This window comes from Patiria miniata, unplaced genomic scaffold, assembly GCF_015706575.1.
Source record: "Patiria miniata isolate m_02_andy unplaced genomic scaffold, ASM1570657v1 HiC_scaffold_3, whole genome shotgun sequence".
NCBI lineage: Eukaryota > Metazoa > Echinodermata > Asteroidea > Valvatida > Asterinidae > Patiria > Patiria miniata.
In genome coordinates, this window is record NW_024037069.1 from 27,999,673 (window position 1) to 28,027,575 (window position 27,903).

Below are 27,903 nucleotides of genomic sequence, written 5' to 3' on the forward strand. Positions count from 1 at the left end.
AAATGTTGATCAGTCAACTCTCGTTATATACAAACACTGTTAATACAAATTCTGGTTATAGCAAACATAAAGCCTTGGTCCAGACTACGCGTTATGTGCACAATGAATAGGATTGGCCCTCCACTTAATACAAAATTCTGATATAACAAACCTTGTGGCTAGGTCTGCCTGAGTTTGTATAATTAACAACAGTCGACTGAACTACAAGCTCTGAACAATATTGGCCTCGACAGTGGAACTTGTAGATGGTGTTCTGTTGATACTCGCAATCTTAAATTATTGGACACATTGCATTCACGAATAAGGGGCTGTGCAACTTTTATGAACGTCTCAGGGAAATGATGGGTGATCCTTCATAAAAAGTCTTAATTTTTCAATAAGCAATAATAGGAAACGACGATAGAATGCGTGTACTGTGGAACACCGCTATAACGAACTTCGCGGGATCCACAGAAATTGTTCGATTGTTTGGTATAGCGATTTTAAGGTGTCAGTGCTCCGGTACTCACTTCAATAAATAGTGCCCAGAACTTTACCATGCATGCCGGCCCTTGTAGTTACAGAAAGACAACCTTGAACACAAGCCGACTATCGAATTATGTAATTACACAGTTTTTAATTGAGCTTACTACCTACATGTACATCAATGGGGGGGGGGGCTTTCCCCTTCTATTCCTCAGGGAAATAATAGCAACTTGCCACTCTTCTGTTGCCATTTTTAACAACAATGTTTGTTAAGTTTTGTACACAAAAATCAGGAGCCAAGGACAATGTTCGGTATAGCCGAATGTTCGGTATAGCGGTGTTCGGTATAGCGACATTCCACCGTATACTGTATCAAAAATATTATTTATTTTTTTTATGACAAACCTTTCGGAGGTTTTGTTTGGATTTGACTGACGGATGGGACAAGCATTATTTAAGAAGACAGACTCATCTATTTACATACCGGTACATTTACACAATTCTCATACAACTATATGTTTGTTGCATACATAAATTTATACATGAAACAAAAATTTACCAACTTATTTCAAAACGTTATCTCGATCTCCTGAATTAAAAGATGCATACATGTGTGCATAATATCTGACAGGTTAAACTAGCTATGCCCAGCTGTGTAATAACAGTCTCACTTCTGGCCACTTGAAAAATCCAGGACAGGAGAAGAAAAGGAAAAAAAATTGAAGAGAATGATTTAAATTCAACGAAATAACGTCAGCAAGGGAGAACTTGCTAATAATTCTGCACAAGCTGGAGTGCCACTTGACGTACAATATTGTCAGTGGGGGGAAAAAAATGCTTCCCTCTGGGCAACGGCACCTCCTTGCCAGACAGGAACTCAAAAAAAAAAATGTATCCCCGACTTTTTTTTTCCTACGACCTCACAAAGAAAAGGCAGCCACGGCATCTACTGTTGTGTAAATGCAACAAGTCAAGATATCCCATGTCGGTTCTGTGGTATGTGTGGCGGGCCCTGTATTGTACGTTCGTTACGACTACTACAGGTAAATGTATTATACAAGCCTGGCCCTTTGAGATTAAACTGGAAAAAAGGGAAAAAATGTTTTATGGTTCAAGTGGTCATGGGTGATTTTGTCTTGAATAAAAAAAAATGTTACAAGCAAACACCAAAGTATGTTTTTTTTTAAATAATTACACTCATAAGAATGTTATCAACCATGAAATTATAGGCACTAAAATGCAAAAAAAATTTTTTTTTACAAAGTTATTAATTATTATGTGGTCCAAACCCTGTTATCAAATTTGAAAACAGGAATATTACTCCTAACTCCCTAGGGGGTGTGCAAAATCGTATTCTTCTTCTTCATTCATTCATTTTCATGATGACTTGATGAGTTGGGCCCAACTGTCCCTGTCGAGCATAGTGTTGGAAAGAGATGGACCACTCAGTATTGAATTTGGAAGATTCAGGACTGTTAGGGTTACAGAAAAAACCCTCAAGAACTATACAAGTTATTTGTGTCCAAATTCATGTATCGTGTCCAAACTCATGTATGTACACCACTTTGTATCAATTACGGCCATGTAAATGATCCCAATCACTTCCGGACAATCAAGCAGCAATTTATGCTACAAAAGAAGACCCATCAAACACTTGTTAACCAACACCTGCCCAATAAGCTTAACGACACTCTGAAAGTTTGCCTACATCAGCACCAAGTCACATCAAATCAATAATAAAGGGCCATGGCTAATCACACACTAACAGCCCACTGAATAAATAGCAAAGTTCTCTCTCTCTTTTTTTTTTCAATCCCTGAAACTGGCTGGGAGAAAAGGCTGCTCATCAGACCTTGAGACACACTCCAGCATGCACCAGTTCCCCATAACCATTGTATCCACCCACTTAAACCTTCGCAAAACTGGCTGAGGGCAAAACCCGCCTACACACGCTAAACTACACAGCGCACGTACGTACATTGTGTCGCAAGATAACCCCGAGATCAGCTCTCCTGAACAAGCTCTTTTTTTTCCAGAAAATCTGTTCAATCCACACAAAAGAGATTACAACACCCAGAGCCCCATTCAGGGTCACTAAATAAACAACGATGACTTCCATAGCTCATGCTTCGCCCCTCTCTTTTCATTATGAAAAAAGAAAAAAAGAAAAAAAAGAATCCAGGGGCTTGGGAGATTTCGGGGTACTTCTGATCAATAAACTGTAACAATGGGCCACCCCATGTAGCTGGCAATGTAGCGTGCGGCAAAGCTCTAGTTTACTCAACTTCCACTACATTTACACCCAACAATAAACCCCCAAATCCTTCACCGTTGGACGCAGGGCACAATATTTAACTTCATGTTACTTTATGCAATAACAAGTCCCAGTGACAACATGTAGCGGTACAACCAGTGACCGCGTGACCTCTCTCTCTCCCCTGATCTGTAAGCAAAAACACGGCTTTGGTGGTATCAAAAGCACTGTGACAGCAGGGAGTGAGAGCGGTTCCTGTAACAGCCACTGGTTTGCCCTTGGTGGCTGAGGCTCATTATATATGCGCAAGCTTTTTGATGTGACCCTATGGCTTGCCAGAGTCTGTATGCATAGGGATTCACAGTGTATAACGTGTCAGCAAACACAAATACAAACAAAATCAACAGCAAGTAAGGATTTTTTTTTTTTGTAATCCGAGTCTCAAATGAATTTAGACTTTCTTTCAAATTACGCGAGACGTTACAAACATCAGGGGATTAAAAAAAAAATGGTAAATTTATTAGACTTTGAAAATGCCAGTATGGATAATTCATATGAAAACGGAAGCGGCATTACATAATCAGAACTGTGGAAAGTATTGACTTCAAATTATCTTGGGCACAACAATTTATCAACGTTCAATCCATGTTTATATACATGGGCATGAATATCAGTGATCCTACAAAAGTGGTTCACTGAATAAAATCAATCAAAAAATAAAATCACCATTCCTAGAAGCGAGTCAGCGGATTACAAGTGTCAAATCAATTTTAATGGAGAATAATTCATAAGCCAACTAAGCAAGGTCACACCATTTTCTTTCTTTCTTCATTTTTTTTTTCATGTACGGGTACGGAAAACAATTTGCTTTAATTTAATACATGAATTTCTTCCATGATCAAACAAATGTAAGGCAGGCATCCAAATGTCTTTCCATTGCAAAATAAATATATTTAAAAAGTGATTATTACAAAAAACTGCTGAACATATCAGAACACCCATTTTTTCCCCTGTAGCCTTTTACAAATGAATTTCTTGTACGTTACTTTAACGTGAACAACAATGATTTTAAGAATATTGTACACAGAATAGAATTGGTGTGAAGAATTTTGTACATGGGACATGAAATATAAAGAGCGCCCTCTATCTCTAAGAACTTCATCTCTACAGGTCCAGTCACTGATCTCCACGTAAAAAAAATCTGGATAGCTCTTGGCCATTCTTAGCTGTACCAAAAAATATGAAGCTACAATGTATGCAGTGGTTCCCGATCTCTCCATTCGAATGTGTGGAGGGAACCAGCCTCAACAACTCCCATTGTTCACAATAACTAAAATATAGTCGTCTAAAAGTAAATAATTTTTTTTTTTTTCTAAAAAAGAAATTTTATTTAAGAAACAACAATTTTATTGCCATTTTGATTTCTTTGAAAACATAAAATTAAATCGTTGAGTAAAAAAGTGTACCCATTAATTGAATTAAAAAGCTTTCTTAACAAATCTATTATTCTTTGCGTGGTAATATGGCAGACGGTTACTTCACTTCTGGTAGATACATGGGCTATCCATATTGTATATGGAGATCAGTGGGTCCACTTTTTTGGTAAGTTTGTATTTGGTATTAATGGTAAGTTTTGAAATTTGAAAAAGCTAATTGTATTGTGTGCATTCTGAGCCATGTATCTTTCAGGCAAAAAAAATTAGCTCTGCGTCCATTTACATGGCATTTGAAAATAGGTTAGGTAGGTAGGGAAATGCTTTTTTTTCTTTTAGCATTTTTTTGTGAACGTTCATATACATGTAGAGGCGTATGCGTGTAATCAAGGGTAAAAGGTAGCAATTGATGATATTTGGGGTTTTTCCAAATTTTTTCCCAAAATTAAATTAGGGTAGGGGCTGTCAAAATAGAGTAGGTAGGGTAACTGGAAGCAGAACTATTATTAATTTTGGCCTTACATGTACTGTAACCAAGTTAACAGTTTTACAACAACAAAATTTGTGACTAAATTTGGCTAGCAATGTATCATTTTGTGTTCAGTTGCATTTCTTTGGCCTCTCGGAAACTACACTACAGCCTGTAGCATTACAGACTCAATGCCACATGGGACCTTTTAAGTGAGACACAAAAGAAAAAGCTCACTGCCCCCAAGAATTGCCCAGCATCAAGCTGCATGGATATCCTACCAGCAAAACATGCAACATTTTGTGGTTCCCCAATGGTCTCTCTGTGCACGCTTTGGTGAGCCCTTTGTTTCCAGGAGGACAAGAGTGGCAAAAAGCATGCCGACAGACAAGAGAAACCCACAGAGTAATAGGCTTAGGGACTTCCTGGCTCGAAGAAGCCTGGCTATTCATATTTAAATATATTCATACATGAAAAATAATGCAGGGTTATGTAATCATAGGCCACAGAGTGTATGTGTGTGTTTGTGCCAGATTGCCTGTGTTATGTGCATGCTGTGGTTTTGTATTAGGACACAGGCTTGATCATGGGGTTGAGGACAATGACTGGTTATGATATTTCACTGCTCATTCGAGGGTTAGATAGGACGGAAATTTTTAAAAATAGTTAAGGGAGTTTTTTTTCACATAAGGGAAAAGGACAACTTTTTTTTGAGGGGTAGGACAGGAATTAAATTTGCAAATTTATTTTTGTTTTGGCCAATCCACCAAACTATCGTGAATATATAGTTTCTAAGTAGTTTTTTGTTCTGTTAAAGACAAGTTCGTTTAGAACTTACAGCAGGACTGTTCTTAACAGAACAAAAAACTACTTAGCAAAGTTGATAATAAGCAGGACAAGTTCTTCTCAGAACTAATATCTTCTAAGCAGTAGTTATTACCACATGGTGTTACCGCAAACTGAAATGATACCGATACCCCACCATGCAAAGCCTCAAATCTTATATAATATATAGTTTGTCGATAGTTTGACCACAGAAAGGGACGCCCCCAAGTAGCATTTATAAATACCCAAGTAGCATTTATAAATATTGTTGTCCAACAACACTAGGGAAACAAGATAGATGAGAAACTCATAATTAACGAATCACAATTGTCAGATCATATGGTGATTATTATTGCCAATATGAGAATGAAAACGAACAGTCAAAATAACAATGCATTAAAGGGAGTTTAACCCCAAGGAAACCTTTTTATACAAGAAAACGCACTTTTAACAATGACTTTCATTTAATAAAAATTGTTAAAACGTTCACAAACTCTAAGAACGTGAAGTTCTCAATCCACTTTATCAACCAATCCTGTACAAGTTTGCCCAAAGGGAATGTACATCATTGGCTTTTGCTGTAATTTTCAGAAATGGAGTATTTAAGGGGTTAGTGTAATAGATCAAATATTGTTACACTGACATGTTTGAAGTTTTGTGTTCGAAAATGCTGGAAAAACCAAGAAAACCAAAAATGTTCAAGTAGTCTGGTTCCCTGACTCCACCAAAGACGAAATGGATCAATTTATAGATGCCGGAAAATTGTAAGGTAAGGGAACCAGTCTAGCTGGCCTGCATCCGTTCATGAACATATAAGCAATAGCAAACAAAATTTGGACTGGAAACAAATGGTAAATTTGGAGCAGTAGTTGAAAAATAGTTAGGTTTTTCCAACGGTGGTCGGCCGACCACCGCTGGAAATTTATACAAAAATACCACTTTTCTTGAAAATGATTTCACACCAGGTGCCATAATTTTACAGGCTGCTTAGACTGTCATTTAACAACATTCTAGTAAGGTATTTCGTAAACATTTGGAAGTTTTGTTTTTCCATGTTTGCAAATGTTGTGTTTTCCCTTTAAGATTTAGAATGGTTTCCTACTGCAGTTTCAATCAGAGGCCTTCCCCGTAAGATCCACAAGAAACTGGGCTATTCCAGCGCCGTCACCAGCCCCGAGCAACAGGAGGGGCCATAGAATCAACTAGGGGGGCCCACTACCATAAAAAAAATACGAAAAATACTTATGTATGGCTTTTGGGGGGGGGGGGGGGGGAGGGGGGGCAATGGCTCGCCAAAGGGGGGGGGGGGTGCCCACCAGGCCCCGCCTTGGCGACGGGCCCGGGCTATTCTAGGCAAAACTACCAAATGGGTACAAAAAATAAAAACATGTATTTTGAATACTGCAAATGATATCAATTTGCTACGGGACAGTAAAACATTTAAGTTGGGTCTGGTATACGGTATGGTCATTATGTGTACAAAACAGACCGACAGATGGGCAATCAGTGTTGTCCTTGTCTTAAATCTCCGCCTTTTGTCTCAGAACGGATTAGCCATCATAATATTCATAAGCTTATATAACTGATCCAATGTACTGCTGGCCATCAACACATTCCCAGTCTGAACATACAGTATGATAATGGAGACTCTTAATCACTATTAGAGATTTCTTTTTTAGATGGAGTAAAAATCATGATAGATTCAGTAATGTTGTGCATCGGGTCGGGTTGACCAGGCAAAACCGACCGAAACATTAAAAAATATCAACTGAATCTGAACCGAAACCAATCTGAACTCCCAACATCTGACCCGACCCGACCCGACAAAAATTCAAGCAAAACCGACCCCAACCGACCTGAAACCGAACAGAACCAAAAAAACCCTGAATATCTGGCTTGGGCAACTGTGTCCGCTTTTTGTGCCTGAACTTACCCGCATCGCATGAAAATCGTCGTCTCTTAGTAACAGAATCGTAACGCGACATACTGCAGCTGGCAGGCCTACACGTTATAGGCTGTGCGTGATAGACCGCAAACCACATGCACATTTGCACGGTGGCCAACGTGACGTTGGTCGTACCGGGCACAGTAACCCTACAATAATATTGCACTTCATGAATTTCCAAACTGTTTCGCTTTAGCTCGGTTTATTTCGGGTTTTTCACAAAATGGCTTAACCGATCCGAAAATTGCCAATGCAAAACTGGAACAAACCCGACCCGACTGAAATGATGGAAAAACCGAACCGACCCGACCCGAAGTCGGTTTGGGGTTGGTTTCAGTTTCAGGTCAGGTTTGCCCAACATTAAGATCCAGCAATGTCTAACAGTCTACAAACTGTGTTGGATTTTGTTGATGGGACCAAAACAAAACACTTCTTAGTTCTTACTGTCATCAGACTCTGTTGAATTCAGACCATTTCACACTTTCTGCTCAATTAACGGAAAGGGGGCTAGAGATATAAATAATAATAACAATAATAATAAGTTCTTATAAAGCGCAATTTCATATAGATCACAGCGCTGTGACTTAAGCATCAACCCTCATCAGATTTCCAGAAAATGATTATACTACAAAAAAAGAGTAGACATTAAGTAAAAGTTTCTTCACACTCACTTTTAAGTAAGATTTGAGGCTTTGCATGGTGGAGATACTAACACTCACTTTTCTTTGTGAAACCTTCTTTGTGTGAGTTCTTTTTCTTTTTTTCTTCGGGGAGGGGAGAAGGGAGAGGGCATTCACTTCTAGATGTAAGACATTCATCTCTTCCTCAGGAAGTGAGTTTATCCAAGGAAGGGTGGGGAAGCTGTTATGTAAATCTTTATTCCCACAACACTTTTCTTACATGGAAATGGAAACTTTAACCTTGAAAAAGTCAAACTCGCATTCAAACAGTACATATTTAAAGGCTCTTTTTCCCTACCAACTGTATCATTTATTTTTGAAACCTGGGTTCACCTGAACTTTCGACAGCGAAAAGTAAGGAGTGATCAATTGTCATTTTCCAACATCTTTCATGGATGGAACTGTCATAACTTGCAGTAATCTCTGCAAACTACCCGGTACTTCCAATGCTCAATGATGGAAATTTGCTTCTTGGATTATACTTCTTAATTTTGAAAAGTGGGTTGCTTTGTTTCAAAAGTTTTTTGGGGGTGCTCAAATAACTGATATTTGAGGGGAGGTAATTTAAGAAAGAACTTTCTTAAAAAATCCCAAGAAAAACATGAAAAAATCAAATTGAGTATATTTTAAGAGCTATTGCCTTTGAAGAAATGTAACGTGTGATCACAATGGGGTCAAATTTACCATGCCATTAGGGTAGGTTACCTTTTTATCCAAGGTATTTGTTGTACTGAAGGCAAAACCTACATCTCACTGTACAAATTAGGCTATTGCCAACATGGAACTCACAGGCTCCGTGCACATTCTGAACAACTACCCCCTCAACAGTAAGAAAGGGAGAGTTGGCGGAAATCACTGGGAGAGACATTCTAACGCATTGCCGTTGACGCCTGACGCTCACGTGAAGATGCTTTGAGCACATTCACAATAAAATAGTCGTGCATACCGGTACTTCTCTAACCAGTATGCCCAGACATGCGGCATGTTCTGTCCACCGGGCACTCGCAATACGGATGTGACTTTTTATGTTATTTTGTAAAACGTTCAGCAAACATTTTAAAAACCGTTTAAACGTTTAGCCATTCCACAAAGAATGACGCCTGCCCATGCATTATGACTACAAATCGGCGCGACTGACACGATAAATCCACAATGATTGACATAATAAAACGCGGGCAGTCATTGAGAAAGTAAATACTTGATGTACATCAAGTACTGCAGTGCTTTTAAGCTGTTGTAAATTAAATGGGTTTTAACCCTGTAACTCCCTAGCATGATTTACTAGGAACCATACCCATCCTGGCAAATTCCAACACATATTTCTACCTTTGATTCTGGAGGTGTGCCAACCCAATGTAAAAAGACTGTCAGTTTAGGGGTACTGTACCCATCCTGACAGATTCCAACAAAACATGCTGTTGGGGATTGATGGGTTGAGTTCTGTAAGGGTTAAGGAAGATCCTGTGAACAAAGGTCTCTTTTTTTTTTATAACTCGGGTTTCATTAAAAACGTTTTAAGAAGTTTGTAAATGGATTTGTTTCAACATTTAAACGTGTAAACGTCGCATCCTTATCTCGCAAGGGGTCAAAAGCGCCCCCTCTTGGTCTCGTACGGTCCTATATGAACCTCAGCTGGCTAACCACTGGTCCAAGATTCCGTAGGTCACCGGTTTACATCCCACCAGTCACGTTCCTGCCTTCACTCTAAACTTTCAATATCACCAAGGAAGTTTGTCTTGAAGCTTTTCTGAAGTCACATCCGCTGTGACAGTGTAAGGTCTCAAAACCATTGAATCCCGGGTTGCACTGTAATTATGAGCAAATCCTCACCTCATGACATTACGAATTGCGTTTGAGTGACTTCCGACAGTAGACCGCTGAACAAAGACAATGAGAAATTGGGAGACCACCAATATTCTAACTTTCTAAGTACAATGCAAAATGACGTATGGTAGATACAAGTACCGGTAGGTGAAGTGCCTTTGATGATGGAGTTTGCCACACAGTCCGAGTATGTCATGAGAAAGATATTTGGCTATAGAAACTGACTAGGTGAATTACAACAATTGAAAAGTTGAACAAAGACATTGACTAGAGCGAGGCTCGAACCTGCCACCTCTGGATAACTGTTCCAGTGCTCTTACCAACTGAGCTATCCATTCCTATGTTGGCGAACCTGGCTGTTCCCCAATTAGTCAATATCTTTGTTCAAGGGACGATAATAAGAAATCTGACCAGCAACATTTAACAATTTATTACAGTGTCCAAATTCTTTACTCAAAGACAATAAATGCAACACCTGATTAAGATGAATAGGGATGTGACTGTCAATTAAGAAAATGTTCTAAAATCGGATGAAAGGTCTGAAAGATGGAATTTCTGTCTATACCGATAATATCTTTCTCTCGGAATCAAAACGTCTGATTTCAGACAAAAATTTAATGAAATATGCATGCATGCAGACCGATTCAGAAACGCTTAGCAGACCAGACATAGTTTCTTTAAACTACCAGCAGAAATACATCTTTTATTTGGTACACATACGCGTGAAAGACCTCAATAACTGTGTACCTACATGTATATAGGTAGGGCATGCATTTGTATGTGCAAACCTACATGCCAACAGCCACGTTAACCGGTCTCGTTTATTAGTGCCTTGTGATGCTTCATACACTGTACACATATATATGCAGTATTTGGAGACCCTAACAACATGCCTTGTTACAAAACCAAAATTGAAATCAAGAAGATTCGAGGGCCTAATAGAAGCTATGGAACATGATGCAATTGCAAAGAAGAAATAGCAATGTATTAGTAAATTTGCTGTGGTAGCATTAAAAATCTTTTGGATTTTAAAAATATTTGTTCAGAAATTTTGACACAGTGTGCACAGTGCGTTTAAGAAAACTACATCTCAAACATTAAAAAAAATGTGAGATCGTGGACAATTTTCAGAAACATGCTGTAAAAACACTGTCCCATGATAATTGTGAGAAAAATTGACCCCTGATATTCTTCAAACTGCAATTTATAATTATTCCTGTGTTCATGGAACACACACCCATAACATAACAAATTATACAAAAAAAAATACAATGCCCAATGAATGTTGGATTATTTACAGCTAAAAAAATTCACTCCTGTGTTTCTTTGGCAACTGTCCACACAGAAATTTCGTGTAAAATTATCCGAACAAAAAACAACAAGAGATCAAATATTTGGCTCCCACTCTCAGACACTGAAATTAAAGCACAGGGTCCTAATTAGCATAAATTTACATATAACAGCTTCACACACAAACTACACATATCCTTTTTCTGTGTAATGTGTACGTCCGGAGGGAATTTCTCCAAAACAAATTCCGCCGCAACTTAAACCCTGGAAAGGACTTCCAACTTACAAGGGAGTATAAGAAAACAGAATTTTAATTTTCTCTTGTAATATTTTTTTCCGTTTTACAATTGAGACAGTCCACATTCTGTTGGTCAAAGAAGCCTGGATGTGTGCCAAGTAGGGACACTGCATTTTTTTAGAAAAGGGGTGTTTTGGTGATGCACAAGAGAGACGGGAAACATTACTGATGATTTGTGATTTGGAATAGCCCGGAATGATTTTCATATTTTTATTTTGAATTGAATCACGACTGATGCTTAATGAGCAATCACGTCAGACAAAAAAAAACTCAATTGTTTAAATTTTTACTTGTCCAAAAAATAAAAAAATAAATAAGAGAATTTTTTACGATTGCCGTCAATATTTTGGTACGGTCCTGACCCTGGGGGCCACCTTTGGAAAATGTCATGCGTTGGTCACGTGACCATGAAGCTGGTTGTCTAAATTCAGAGGATCTTGGAGGACTGACTGTGAAGTAGGGGCAAGTTTCTCTGTGTGCGGTAAAAAAAAAAAAAAAAAAAATCCAAATAGGAAAACATGCAGGCTGCAGCTGGTTGTTTTCACGGAGCGTTTTCCAGAAGAGCTTCCAGTCCGCAGAAAGATGCTTTCTCACTTGAGATATATTTTAATTGAATGCGTGAAACTAATGCACAAAATTTCGATCCCACCCCACGTGTTATATTTTAATTTGGTGTGTGAACACAATGTGTAAAAAAATTTCTCAATTCCACGTATAAGAAGCACACCAGGGGGGTTACGTGTCAACATGAAAATTAAGTATTTTGCAGTGGCAAAAAAATACGAAAAATATGTGAAATTATAACTGAACACATTTGAAGCTGTACAACAAATTAGATGCGAAAAGGTCATAAAAAAATGATTTACGATTTCGAAATTCAAAATGTCAATTTGCGTACTTGCTTGCCAAATAAAACAAATGCTGCTGATTTCATACACTTATGACAATTGTGTTGCATGTTTGGGTTTTTTTTTCAGAGAAATCAATGCCAGCATTCGACTTTAAAAATATCCATCCCGAATATTTTTTTCAACAAATATTGAATTTCTAGTTCAGCTGAAATGATTCTGTGAGCATCCATTATTGCAAATTTCTGAATTCATTTTTACAAAATATTTTGTTCTCTTGAAAACATTCTACAATTATAATTGTACAATACGAAGCTACAAACAAGTAGTCACGGCAATGCTTAATTTTCAGAGCATAAATTACAACGATCTTAAAACGACCAGACCAAAAAAAAAGAGAGAGATACAGAAAAAAGAAAAGAAACGACGCTGCAATGTTATTGTATCCATCATTTTGTCTGTCCACACAGGCCGAGGCACATAGCGCCACAGCAGGCTGAGCGAGGCCTCACACACTTGGGAGAGCACATGTATTTTTCCGTGGGGATTGTGCGACAGAACGATTAAATATTATGCAAATCAGGGGGCTCGGGCAAGCAGCTCATTCCTGGAGCCGCATTCAGGCTCAACAGTTAATATTTAACAGTTGTGTTTATCAGAGGGTTCTTTGGGCCAAAAAAAAAAATCTGTTTAAAACATGAAATCAGGTAGAATATTTTTCGAACACATGACAATTGATATACGGTAGCTATTGAAGTTCTGGGTTTGAAAATTGCAGGATTCCTGATGTACCGTACGTGTGTGTGAATTATGTTCGACATTTTCATTGAAATAAATTATTCAGAATTATCTGCTGGCAGATTACATGTATAATAAATTTTGTTTTCTTGTTACTTTTCTTCCAAAAAGGTTCAAACACTCCAGTTTTGACTACTGTCAGTGATGAAAATTAAAGGTTCTGAACACCTTTGCGCATTTTCAACTTCAAGGAAAATATTAAAGGGGTTAGGCAAATTTTAAAAATTACCAAAACATCCCACCTACACAAGATTTAAAATTGACGGAGCAACACATGCAGATCCAATCAATCTACTAACGCTACACGATGTAATCTTAAAACAACAAAAAAAGTCCATGACAAACCACTGTCTTAGAATTCCACCCCCTTAATTCATGCCACAGAAAGCCATGGAGCTCTAGAAATGGTACGACTGTTATCAGTCGAACACCCCTCAAGAAGAGAAATGGAACCTCCCTTGAGGCACCCTGCATGCCTCACGTTGACCTTGGGGTCTTTCAGCCTGGAACAAAGCATTTCGGGCATGGGTCAGGGCCTCTGGCATAAAAAAAACGAGGGTGAAGGGATGACCCTTCCAAAACCAGACAAGGACTCACAACAATTTTGAATATTTGTTTGCCTGACACTACCAGTAGATGCCTTTCAAAGGAGAGCAAAAAAAACACACTTGAATATATAGAAATTGTAAACGTTGCAAGCACTTGCAAGAACACAATTTGTGTATGTACTCTGTGATATAATCTACAGTGTAGGCCTGCGGTGTGTTTTGTAGGCCTATAGCTTTTGTATAATTATCCAACTGGTGACATTTGCCAAAAATGCACACACAGCGCAAGATAACACAAGAACAGACTAACATTTTGATACATCCTTTACAATATTTCCAATCTTGAGTTCAAGGTTAGTAAAATATCTCAGTGTGTGATCAAACAAATTGGACCAAACTGTTCTAACCGCAAGATCTTTTGTTTAGAAAAAAAAATATCAACACAACGGAGTTCTCCTTGGCCACCCAATCATACCAGGAATCATGCAAAATGATATTTCAGCAAAACCGTCAGCACAAAATAAAACCAAAAATATCAAAGCCTGGCAAGTATGTGCACATTTTGTGCTGGAAATTTACATTTGAACACACTGCAACTTTTGAACTCAACTTTAAAATTTGAAAATTTGAAATATTCTCAGGGCAAACTACAAGGAAAATGGATCTTACATCAATGCCCTAAAAAGAGCTAAAAACTCTTTAATAGTACAAAAGCACGATCATATACAACATTTGCTTTTGCTGTAATTTTCAGAAATGGATGGATTTGGGGGTTAGTATTTTACAGCAAATATTGTTACACTGACCTGTTAAAAAGGTTTGTGTTCATTGATGCTGGAAAAACCACAAAGAAAAAAATGCTGTTCTTGTTGTCTTGTTCGCTGACATAGACCTCGGGAAATTGTCAGGTCAGGGAACCAGACTAGCTGGCTTGCACCCGTTCACGGATGTGTAACCAATTGCAAACAAAATGTGGAAACTTGGTAAATTGGGGGCAGTATTTGAACAAGTCAGTTTTTTTCCTTATTGAAGTTGATACAAAGATTTCACTTTTCTTGAAAATGACTCACACCAGGTGCTACAATTTCACAGGATGCTTTAGACTATTATTCACTTACAGTCAAGTAAGGTATTTCATAATAATTTGGTAGGTTTTTGTGGTTGTTGATGTTTTGCAAATGTTGTACATTGATACCTTTAAGTAAAATTTAAAACTAACATCAACAACTGAAGGTCTCCTACATCAACACCTTCAAAAAGTAAAATGCCAGAACAACTGCAGATTACATTGGATTGTACCATCAATCCATGTAATTGATGGTACAGATCTGACATAGTAACAATGCCCCTGTACATTTGCCCTATGTAGATAATGGATGAGATGGCTCTATCAGGTGTGTGTCTTCTTTTCCACTGTTTGGTACTAGTACATGACTATGTCAGACAGTACATGCACACATGGTGGTTGTTGTGTATGGATGCTAATTACAAACATGCTAGAGTACGTACTTGTACTCTATGCAAAGCACAGTCACATCACAACGTGTCGTAAATAATAAGCGCAAGGTACACACATTTTTGCTGCATAACCTCTTGATGAACTTGTAATTATGTGAACTCCTCCAGTGAGAGTCAAGTGTAAATTACAGTCAAAAGTAATCAACAAAGAAGTGGGCAAATAGGATATAACACCTGAACTGTGCTGTTGAAATGTCAAGTGATAATTGGTAGGTCGAGTGCTGACCTGTGAACTTTTTTGTTGGATTTTAATTTTTCCCAGAAAACCAAATTCCTACCACTCAAGAGGATATTACAAGGACCTCTAATTAAGCACGATGTCAATTTTGAATGGCGCCCTCATACCTTCGAGTCGCACTGATTAGCACTCAACAAAAGCTCCCTGTGTACATTTGTATATGTACAAACTCAGGTGACCTCATAATGGACCGATCCAGTAAGCACCGCCCCATGGTATTCTGACCAATCACAGCCGTGATTTATGTCTGACATGCGTGCACAAAGGTCCGACATGCGTGCACGCCTGTATGATGCGCGCGAAAGGAAAATGCAGCGTGGCATTGGAGAGGAGCACATGTTAATTTGCCCAGTGCGCAGTGGGAGGGGCTTACTGGATCGGTCCATTTACCAAATGGCATTCACCCACTGAAGTCAGAGTCAAATATGACATAGTTTACAATGACAGGGTTTTGACCTTCCTGGATTATAATTTTTTTGCATACTCGGTGTTGTCCAAAAGCTACAGTGAAGAAAAACATACACATGTACATGTATGCAAGCTTTCTCAAGTGGGACTCGAACCCACACCTGCTTATTTAGTGCAGATGACCACCAAGCTTGCTGGGGCTGACTGGCCATCATGCAAGATAACGACACTGGCACACCATACGGTTTACCTTGCCTGGTAACACATGCAATGCCGAATACCACTGGGCGAGTAACTCGATTACTTGAGTACTCGTGAGTAGTTTATGACACTCAGTGCTCTACCTGAGGTTTTTCATCTACTCAAGTGTTTGTCCTGGCACGAGCAGAAGCAGGTACTCGAAAGCAGCAATTTAGGGTTTAGGGTTCACGGCTTAATACGTCCCCTGCAAACAGGGAATCACTCCCTCCAACTCTCTCTCCCTGGGATTCCATTTGTCAACAACAACAAAAGTTCAAGTAAATGACTCAAAATGTCGCGCAGTGTGGATATCTCAGTGCTGTAGAATGCGGTGTGACTTGCACACTATGTGCTTGTAGTTACGTCATGTTATACTAACGTATGTCATTTTTCTGCTATTATGGGAATTCATTCGGTTTTACTCATGAGTACTTGACTATTCGCGAGTAATTTCTTTGCGAGTACTCTAGTACAAAAATCCACTTCTCACCCAGGCCCAATGCCAAATATATTATCTGAATAACAATGGATCTGAATTATTTTGGATGAGTCCTCCACAAAAGGCTGCAATACAGACTTTAAATGAAAAAACAAACAGCACAAAATACAGTTTTAGTACTACATTTCATGGAATGCACATGTCCCTGAAGAGCGACTTGAATACAGAATAACTGGGCTGGCCTAACAAATTTAGATCAAACATGTGTGTGTAACAACCTTCTCCCCCAAAACTCAAAAAGTCCTGTGATTGTTTATTAAAAAAATGAACCACAAGGTACCACTGGCTCCAATTAAGAGCACTTTATTAACAGCAGATAGTGCTATACCCTGATAGGTTATTTTATAAATAAACTAATTACTGCCTTCAAAACGATTTACCAGGAAACATAATTTGTTATAACCTTGCCCTTGTGTGGACAGGTAACCGGCACTGCTAGGCACTTCTGAGAAGCAGAACCACCCAGCTTCCACCCACCATACAAAGCTGAGAGTTATTCCAGATTGATGGAAAGCACTTGGGAAATCGTGGATACAGGAAATGTATTAAAAGCGACCACAGGAAAGTGGATTTCCTTGATGGGCACTTCACTGGTTACAATTCAATTTTCATTGGTAGCTAGTATATTCAATGGTATGCTCCCCCCCCCCCCCCACATTGAAAGCTTCACAACTTTGCATACCAGTTGTCATTCTAAATTTTGCCCACTTGTTTTTAAAAAACATTCATAAATCCATAAGACAGTTTATCCATTGGTCAAAAGCCCGTCACATGAGTGGTTTTAAACAGTTGATAACACCAATTGGTGTTTAAACACTTTTTTTTTAGTGTCACATGAATTTGGACTCCTACAAAATCTGGTTACCCTTATATTTGTTGAACTTTCACAATGTTTGCTTAGGCATGCGCAATATACTACCAATGAGTCAGTGTTTCGCGAGTCCTAAATTCACACTACACCGGCACCGCTGCATTCTGCGCCACATCATGCAGTATGCCAATCTCCATATAAGGAGATTTTCAGTACTACTCGCGAGAGGCACGCGCATGTACTATAAACATAGCTAGAGGGGTGTTTCACAAAACATGAAGTAAAATCGTTGAGCTAAATGGTTGGAAATGTATACTTTTTGACTGGTTTTTAACTTTTTGACAGAAAGGTATTTATGAATGGTAATGAATATGGCCAGTTTTAAACAAGCACGTTCAAAACCGGCTTCGGGCCTGGACGCTGATAATGGCCTGAGCCGAATACTACCTGATACAAATGTGCTCAAAACTTAAATTCGTTTAAGAAGATTCCAACCCTAGAGCCTAAAGCAACATTGTACAATGTACACTATGAAAAGTCACCAAGAACCTAAAATGGAAGGCACATTTCATTTATCGATGGCACAAAACTGACTGAAAAACAATTGTTGTAGTAAGTCAATCACAAGTCCACTGCAAGTCCTCTGGTCAGCTTCAAGTCAAGTCGCAAGTGAACCTTGACAAAGTGAATGGACCAAGGTATTCTGTTTGTCACCCTAACCCCTTGAGCACTTTTACTAGAAAGTATCCTGAATCTGCCAAAATCCACAAATTTTGTCATGCAAAAAAATGTTGGTGTCCTGAGTTCATCAGAATCCACCAGTGAGTCCATCAGAATCCACCAGCGTAGTATACCGGTACATGTGTACCTCGTACACATCACACATATAGCCAACTTTGAGATTCTGAATCCATCGAAGTCCCCCAACTGCTCAATTTGGAGGTATCCTGAATCCATCAAAATCATGCAGTACTGCTAGGCTTACTGTCCCGAATCCATCAAAATCCCCCAACTTTTTTGATATGGAAGCATCCTGAATCTGCCGAAATCCTCAAAAACAGGGGTGTGGGTTTTGATGGATTCAAGTATGTTAGAGTTAATGTTCATCCACTGTTACTGTGAATGAACCTGTCGTTCACTCGTGAGGACTTGTGATGGACTCACACCACAACGCTGCTGCAAACTTCGAGATTTTAATGGTTGGCACCACAATGGCCCGCCTGCCCACACTCCCACAAGATCTAGGTCTGCCCTCCCGATGCCAAGGTCATAGGAAATCTCAAGACAGAATCAGGAAGCGTTGGTTTCCTCGATCAACCCCCAATGTTGGGTAAGAGGTTCTATATAAACCGCCGGGCCCGGACCGCAATCGTTTCAGTGTAGACCACAGGGCTTTTTTATCAAGTATGAGTCAGTGCAGTGTGGGCTGCACTGGGGTCAGGTGTCTACGTGGTGTTTGAACACGTAAGAAACTGGCAGTCGAAATCTTATGCGTCGTGCGCCAAGCCGCAATTCCCAACCTAGGAAATATTTTACAAACTTCTACAGGTGAATATAAAGGCATCCCCCATTCCATTCCATTATTAATAGGGCAGAGGCCTAGTGGGGGTGGGGGAGGGTAATATTTTGTAAAGACTACCCTTTTCCATTAAAGTGCCCTAAAGTGGGAATAGTGCTGACCTGAGAAGCGCCATTTATTGTATGATAGTGTGTATTATCGCAGGTTTGAACAGCGCCCCATTGGAAGATATCACCCCCCTTTGATTTTGTGCGAGTGTGAGTGCCCTTTTTACAAACTTTTTAACCCCCCCCCCCCAAATAAAAAATGACCTTGCTACGCCTCTGTAGGGCATGCAAAAGTATGCAACAGGTCACACTTATGGCATACATACATGTACAAAACGCGACTGTCAACGTAGGGAAATGTGAATTAACCCTCCTAGTTAGAAGTCAACATTCAGAGCAATGTACGTGAAACCCTTTCAAAACGTGCAGGTCGGTTTTCAAGTGAAGGGATATGAAGTGTTACAAGTAACTCTGTCACACTGACTAGAGTCACTGCACCCAGAAAACAGCACTGCGGAGAGCACTGAAGCGTGACCGAATCGGCCTGCTTGCCTTGAGCAAAAACTTGGAAGGGATGTGAAGTGCAGAAGACCAGGAGGGTTGAGGTAACAGTACACACATTGCTTTTTGTATAGATAATTGCTGACTCAGAATTTACATTTCATTTCAAGTTACCGGTTTCGAGTAAAAATTGCGCTCACTCTTGGTGGTTGCGTATCATCCTTCTATCCTTAATTTAACCCTCCTACTGATAACTCTAAAAAAAAAACCAAAAAACAAGCCACTTCCTCTCTCACAGCTTTTGTAAAGGCTGGTCACCAACTGCCAGAACCCGTTACGAATTAAACCACATAACTGTCAAAACCTGTTAAGAAGGAGTTTGATAGATAGGGTGTCTTTGAATACTTCAACAACTTTTACTACAATTCTGTATTTTGCTGGGACATGCATGAGAAATCAATCATTGCCAGGCACTCAGCATTACTAAAACTTATCATACATTATATTTCTGTCAGACAAGGCATGGTACCTTCAGTTGACAAAACTGCCACAGCTTGTCAATTGTAGCAATATGAGCCCAATTTACAAAACTGTTAAAAACTGTCGCTTGATAAAGTTGACAGATCAGGTATCTCTCTCCATTTTGGCATTGAGAGAAGGATGGTTAATGGCCTAATCGGGAACTTAAGAGATCCTCCCCCCCCCCTAAATTTTTACAAGAAATATTTGCATTTTAAGTTTTCACGGTATACATGTACAACAATACAGGGAGTTCAACATGCAATACTAAATCTTCAACAACCAAAAACTGTCAATGTACACTTTTTATTAGCAAAGTTCAAGGCCAAATCTTGAATTTATGTTTCCACTCTATTCCAACACAGTAGAGTCAGCCAATGCCTCACTTACTATTCGGGAACCACTTTCATTAAAAATACGTCGGCCATATTTTGTTTTCTAAAGCTTGTACACCTTCAGTGTGCAATCTTCACAGTTTCGCATGATACCCAGACCCACCCAATTCTAAGCAGCCTTCCCGGGTAAACGACAATGTCAAAGTCTACTACGTGTCAATAATGGGTCAGACGTTTACATGACATGCATGACTGGCCAAATCCTAAGCCGGCCCTTTCACTTTGATGCCACAAAAGGCCATTCCTAGGATACTTGTTGTCTATTGTCAGTGAGATTTGAACAGAAAGTGTAGACGTATGTACGTTTGTAGGTTTTATTACCCGTACTGTGGCGGGTAAGGTTTAGTGTACCAATGGTTTGGTGAGGAATGAATAAGGGTTTGTTATCAGATTTAGTGAACACGGTGTAACAGTGATTATTTATGTGTGATGAAAGTAAATACGTGGGGGCCTTTACTTCGAAGAACTTGATGTTCCGACCAGATGACAAGGTGTACAACAGAGAAGCCATGCAATGCATTTTACACTAAAATATACTTTGGGTAAAAATCCATTCCTCTTAAAGGAACCGGTACGGTAGAGTACATCATTTGCAGCTATCCAAAAAGTAACTGACGAAATTATTGTTGAAAAGCATACTTGGTGTAAAGATAGCAATGGTAATTTCCCTGTGAAATTATTCTTTCTGGCATGCTGTCATTTAGAAGAAAACAATGAAAAAGGTTATTTCTAAAGATGCTTCTAAAGATGCGTTTTTGGAAATTTCCGTTAGCAGTTCGTTTTTATTTCCACACGCGCAAGCGTTGACATGGCGCACAGTCACACACTCGCCCGCGGTTGCTATAATTCGTCGGTTCATTGCTCAACGTCACGTAGCTGCAATCCGCAGAATGACAACACTGTCGCGGACACTGATTTCTGGCACAATTCAAAACATGACTCGGCAAGTTTTGAATTGAAATCGAGATAATAGAATATTATTTCTGCCCAGCACAGATAACAATATTTTGGGAAGTCAAAATAGAGAGCCCAGTGTGGCAAGTGCTTTTTTGGTCAGAAATGGCTTTCTTTTGTATTACCTCAACTGGGGAAAAATCTATTCAAATATTATAAGGATTATAATAAGTCTGTTAGGGGATATATGCATACTGTTGTTTGGTTAGATGTTTGCCTAGCTCTTGCAGATTTCTGGTTTGTATTGAATTGTTCAGTTTATCAGCTGAAGGTCAAATTTATCAGCATGTTTATGCTGTTGCATGTACATGTAGGAAGGACAGGTTTTTGTGTGAAGTGGAGGGGGGGGGGGGGAGTGGAGGGGCCTTGACACCGACCTAGAATGCGCACCAGGGGATGTGTGTACATTTACATGTACGTCATCAACACACTGTACATTAATAACATGACCTAACAGAACTCAACCCATCAAACCCCAACAGCATGTTTTGTAGGAATCTGTAGGGGTATACAGAACCCCTAAACTGACAGTCTTTTACATTGGATTAATCGCCAAACCTCCAGAAAGTCAGAAATAATGTGTGTGCAGTTTCCCATATGGTGTTGGAATTTGCCAGGATGGGTTTGGTTCCTAGTAAATCGTGCTAGGGAGTTATCGCCATGCAGGATCATTTGCTTTTCATGCATTTTGTTCATTTCCAACGATAAAACCCCTCAAAATCCAAAGAAGAATGATGTTCACAACCTAACCTGTTGAAGTTTCTGCCACTGTCAGATTTAGGGGGAATGCCTCTACCCCCTCCCCCATCCCCCACCATCAAAACATAAATGTAATTCATAGTATAGATCTATGTAGGTCACCAGCAATGCAGGTCAGTAGTATATTTGTGTACAAATTCCCTGCAGCTGCATAATGTACACAATTGTAATACAACTGTATACATTGCATCCTGAAGAAGTGCAAATGTAATACAATTGTAACCTTTTTACATCCTGTTGACTTCATGTGTTACAACAATGTATATATGCACTGAATACATTGTAAAGGTTGCTTTTAATCTAAGAGTTCAGTGTATGTACAGGGATGTTGTGATAGCAAGAACTTCCAGATAGTCATCTCATTTTTGCTTGCCTTTACTTCGATTTGATTAGTTATTTTTTGGAATACAAGGACCAGACAGTCAAATGGAATCTTTGAATAGGTCTAACCTGGAAACAACTGTTCAACATGCCCGGAAGGGTAACCCCTAACTCCTTCATACTAGTCTTGATTTGTCGCCACCGATATTTGATCTTCTCCGTCCTACATCCATACCCCTCCCCTAATTTCGGCGGGCAGACCTTCCCAGCTTAATGTACAAACTCTCTCAAAAATAGCAGTACTGTGCATTATGTGCCATTCTCAAAGATGACTGCACTGCACTATGTAGGCAGATGAAATGATTGCAAGGAGGCATCCCCTCCCACCCCCACCCCAACCCCCAACACCAAATTGTTAACGTCATCATTTGCCGAACCACTTTGGATACCCCGCCACACAGATGTAAAGAATATGCCCCTCCCCTTTCATAAAACATACCGCTGCCATTGCTAAACTCGCGAAACCCCTACCAGCAAAAAAAAACACCGACATTTTGACCATCTGAAACCTACAGCCATTACGGGAAGTAGGGGAATGGCTGTTTTGGAAGGATCAGCAGGGAGACATGGATACAAAGTACAAACAGTCTGCTCCTAGTAAACCATGATGCCAATAGGGCTGACTGTATAATCATTAACCTCACAGGGGAAAAAAGAAATGACGTGATGCCTTATGATTCTGGACAACAGGTTGCAAAAATTGGTTGGGATTAGTTCTGCTTAAAGGGGGAATATACAACATTTGCTTTTGCTGTAATTTTCAGAAATTGATGGACTTGGGGGTTAGTATTTTATAGCAAATATTGTTACACTGGAAAAAACTGGAATGCTGGAAAAACCAAGAAAACGATCATATTCCTGTAGTCTGGTTCCCAGATCCCACATAAGATGAAACGGAGCAATTTATAGACGTCGGGGAATTGTAAGGTCAGGGAACCAGACTAGCTGGCTTGTACCCGTTCACGGGTGTGTAATCGATTGCAAACAAAATTTGGAATAACTAAATATGGTATATTAAGGGCAGTATTTGAAAAAAAGCCATTGTTTTTCCCAACACTGGCCGACCAGCGTTGGAAATTGATACAAAAATATGACTTTTCTTGAAAATGACAGCACATCAGGTGTCACGATTGTACAGGATGCTTAAGACTGTCATTTACTAATAGTCCAGTAAGGTATTTAATAATAACTTGGAATTTTTAATTTTTTTTTGGATGTTTGCAAATGTTGTATATTCCCTTTAACTCTGACTTAGAAAGTGATAGCCGGCTACAACAGGTTGCCCAAGATTGCCCTTGCTTGCTTGCTTGTTCTCGGTTCAATCTTGTGTACAATCAGAAGATCGTGAAGGCTCGACCTTCTGCCACTACACAAAAAGACAAGCCAAAAAAAGGGAATGAATATATGCTTGGCCAGTTTAAAACAAGTACGTTTAAAACCGGCTAGGAGCCTGGTCGCAGATAATGATCCTCAACTTCAGCACATATTTATTCCAATTCGTAAATTACCTTTCGGTCAAAAAGTCAAAACAAATCAAAAATTCACAACTTTCTAACAATTTTACTTCATGTATTGTGAAACACCCCTCTGGCCATATCTACGGCCATTATGTGCCTCATGCGCATAGTGCTAAAAACGGAAATTGAGCAAACTGCACGATGTGGCGCAGAATGCAGCGGTGTTTTACCTTGCGATTTTAAACCACCCATGTGACGGGCTCTCGACCAATAGGATTGGTAAACTGTCTCAGGTATTTATGAATGACCAACAAAATACGTGTATGCCAAATAAAAATCGTTCATATATACACGACCTTGTAAAATTATGTCTTTAATGTGAAAACTTTGCAGCATTCTAAATAGCTTCAAAAACTAGATTTTTTCTGCGTGGTACCTGACCATGAATTAATCTCCACTGAAAAAAAAAATCTAGCCAAGATGTGGCTGAGCTTACCGACAGTAAAACAATAAATAAAATTTGCTGAAGCCGGTTTGTGTAAAAAGGCACAAACATCCTATGGCTGGGAACTAAAAGCGAGGGTTCACTAAACCGTGACATTAACACAGCCTCGTAAAATTTACTATTTTATGATCCAACTTGCCCGGAAATGCATGGCCGTGTTTTTTGGGGGGTTCATTTTAATTTTTTGTCCATAATGAGGCAAGCATCCACTAAGCATGCCTTTGACAAGTCGTACATGCATCGAGTCAGTTGGGTTTTGAGCGCTGAGTTGACCATTAGCTACCCGTGGCTGTTAATCCATTTAGTGACCGCTGCGGCCAGAGGCGGCCAGTACTGACATGCCTGTGGCGGCAACGGAGAGCCAGCCTTTTTTTACAAATATCAGTGTGCAGTACAGGTTTCTTCTTTTTAATTTATAATATGCATGTACAACTTAAAAAAAAAAAATTACAAAAAAATGAGCTCCCCTCCCAGCATGCGTTCTATTTTTTTTTTTTTGAGGAGGGAGCCTTTTCTATGTTAGCTTCCTCTGTGCAGGAAATGGTTTAGACAGAATAGGCGATGTAACAAGGTTTCCCAGATCAGTTACCATGGCAATGCCAACCTCATCTTTGCACTGTGGACTCGCCGCCTGATAAATAAAAAAAAAATCTTCTTTTTTTTCTCTCTCTCTCTCTCTCTCTCTCTCTCTTCTGAACAGCTCTTGTGACACAGACTGCATCCGGAGCTGAGAGCCGGGGACTGCATTGGGAAGCATTGCTTATAATGCCGACCCAAAGGCCAAAGCAACTGGTGTCCGGGTCCGAAGCTAGACCGAGCGGATGAGTGAATTAAAATAAGCGGTGGTGTCAACGGAGTGTGAACACACATGTACATTACAGATTATTTAACAGGACACTGCTCTTGAGGGGTTTCTTGGTGCGCGTTTTTTTTTAATGAACCTGGTGATATTTGCTGATCACTGCTCAGGTAAAGTACACCGGCGCACAGTCAAGGAAACATTATGCAAATATTCTGACTTGCATTCACTTGCCATTTCAGCAAACGAAATTTGCATTATCGCAGACACTAGAATTCCAGAAAAATAATGACTATTTACATAATTGTGTTCATTGCTGATCCAATGAAAAAAAAACACAATCTACCGGTACCCTGCTTCAAACTATAGAATGGGAAACTCTTCCTTGAATTCAAAGGTACTGGGGTTCCAAAGAATTTTGGAGAAGTGACATCTCGTGTTTTCCAAACTTGTACATGTATATATGTTCCATCTGTTGACAATTTTGGATTAACAACTCCTCAACAACACTGCTCTCTATGTCCAGAATGAAGGAAATGCTCTTCATTTCTCAATGTTGTCACAGCTTTTTTGAGGGGTATAACATTTTTTTTTAAAGATATATCACTAACATTTTCCTTTTGTCACCACTAGCCAGCTTTGATGTCATCAGAAACACTGAATGGAACCAAATGGGGTAACAGGAAAGATACAAACGTCATGAATGGCCTTCAAATTCAATTCACGATACAGCAAAAAACTGGGCATCAGAATCAAAAATTAATTATTAACCCTCCTATCTGAACAGTCACAGACAGTAAAAAAATTCCATCCTCTTCCCCTGGCATGCCTTTTACACCTGTAGGCTAGTCACCAACAGTCAGATCGTATTTCAGGCAAGCACTGTGACAAGTCAAATTCAGTCAACAGAAGAAAAAAACAGGCAAGCGGTATGTACAGCTGGCTTAACAATCACCTATAGTCAAAGCATAGAGCTATGTATCAAGTTACATTGTAAACAGTCACAGCCAGTCAATCCTGCTTTAACTGGTAGGCCGGGAGCTCTTAACTGTTGAAAACAGTCCCTTGGTTGATTTTGACTGAAAGGACAATTTGGCACAAAATGTATGTTTGCATAGGAGGGTTAAAGAAAGTTGGAAATTGTACTCTTTTTTGTAACGAAAAATAAATACATTTGAATCTGGTTGTTGAAATGAACTATGCGTATGCCACTGATAATGCGCACAACATTCAAGACCATGATCACCCTTGAGAATGAGATAAAAATATCAGTCCAATCACAACCCTTTTTGGAGATTTACTTTTGCCTCAGCTCCATTGTGCAGTCTGTTTACCTATGTTATAAGGTTGTAGGTTGACTGTAATAAATACACAAATATCTGATCAACTCGACATGCATCGGGCACTCGTGAACAATGGCTTAGTTTTGTTATAATTTACGACAAGTTACTATCTTTCAGTAGTCTTTGGTGCTTTCTATTCTCTTATTTGCACGCCACTAACCAAACAGGGTTCTTTCAATTCCAAGGTTCATAGCCATAAAATATCAGCGGTTCAAAGTCTAGTCTACACACCAACATGTGTTGTGCAACATTAGCATTTGGCTAATTTCCAGTAGTTTTTGACGGGGATAAAATGCCGTAAAAATAACAGGCTACCAAAGACCGAACGCAAGAATTCTTTTTAACGTATCGGTACCAATATACCCACAGACAGCACATACATTGTAGGCTTCTTTAACCTTCCTATGCAAACATTCTGTGCAAGGTTGTCCTTTCAGTCAATCAAAATCAGTCCAGTGACTGTTTTTAACAGTTAAAAGCTCCCAGCCTACATGTACATAAAGCAGGATTGACTGGCCGTGACTGTTTATGTAACTTGATACAGTTTTGCTTTTGACTGTACCGGTAGGTGATTGATAAGCCAGCTGTGCCAACCTAAACCCTAAATTGCTACTCGTGAGTACCTGCTTCTACTCACACCAGGATGAGTACCAGAGTAGATGAAAAACCACGAGTAGAACAACGAGTAGCATGATCTACTCGCAAGTACTCGAGTTACTCGCCCAGCAGTATTTAGCACCCCAAAGAAAATCAAGTCCTACAGTTATAGGTGGTAGTGATTGCGTTACTTTATTGAATCCTCGAGTTTGCTCCAAAAACACCTTATGCCTTCTTGTACATGTACTTGAAATATGTGAGGCGCTCTGGCAAAATGAGACAGAACTAGGCCAAGGACCAAATGTGAGTTTGCAAGTATTAGGAAAGAGAATAAAATTCTCCTGGTAATGCTGTTTGTTGTACTTCAATTGCACATTCCGTTGACAAGTTATGGCTGTTTTAAGTTTGTATTTCTCAACATGTTAAAAAAGTAAAATACTGAGAAAAAAAGCCTTCAAAATTTTGAGTTTTGTATTCATGAAAGTGAAATATGACAACCGTTTTCCCTTAAATTTTTTTATATTTTATCTTTAAAATATGTGTAGAAGACATATTACAAATATCACATAATCTGAAAATTGAAGGAAAAAAATCACTCCATTGGTGTTTTTTTTTGTTTTTTTGTTGCAATTTTCTCCACTTTGGCCTGTGTCCATTTCCATCTCATTTTGCCAGAATGACCTGTACCGTATCTGTTCTTGGGTTGTCAATATGAGTACCTTGTTTTTAATTTACA

General features: G+C 39.3%; 1 protein-coding gene across 15 annotated transcripts in view; it reads right to left on the bottom strand.

Annotated features, from left to right (window-relative positions):
* The window catches only part of LOC119738214 (single-stranded DNA-binding protein 3-like), a 64,129-nt gene that overhangs the window by 19,960 nt on the left and 16,266 nt on the right, over positions 1-27,903 (bottom strand). The window lies entirely within an intron of this gene.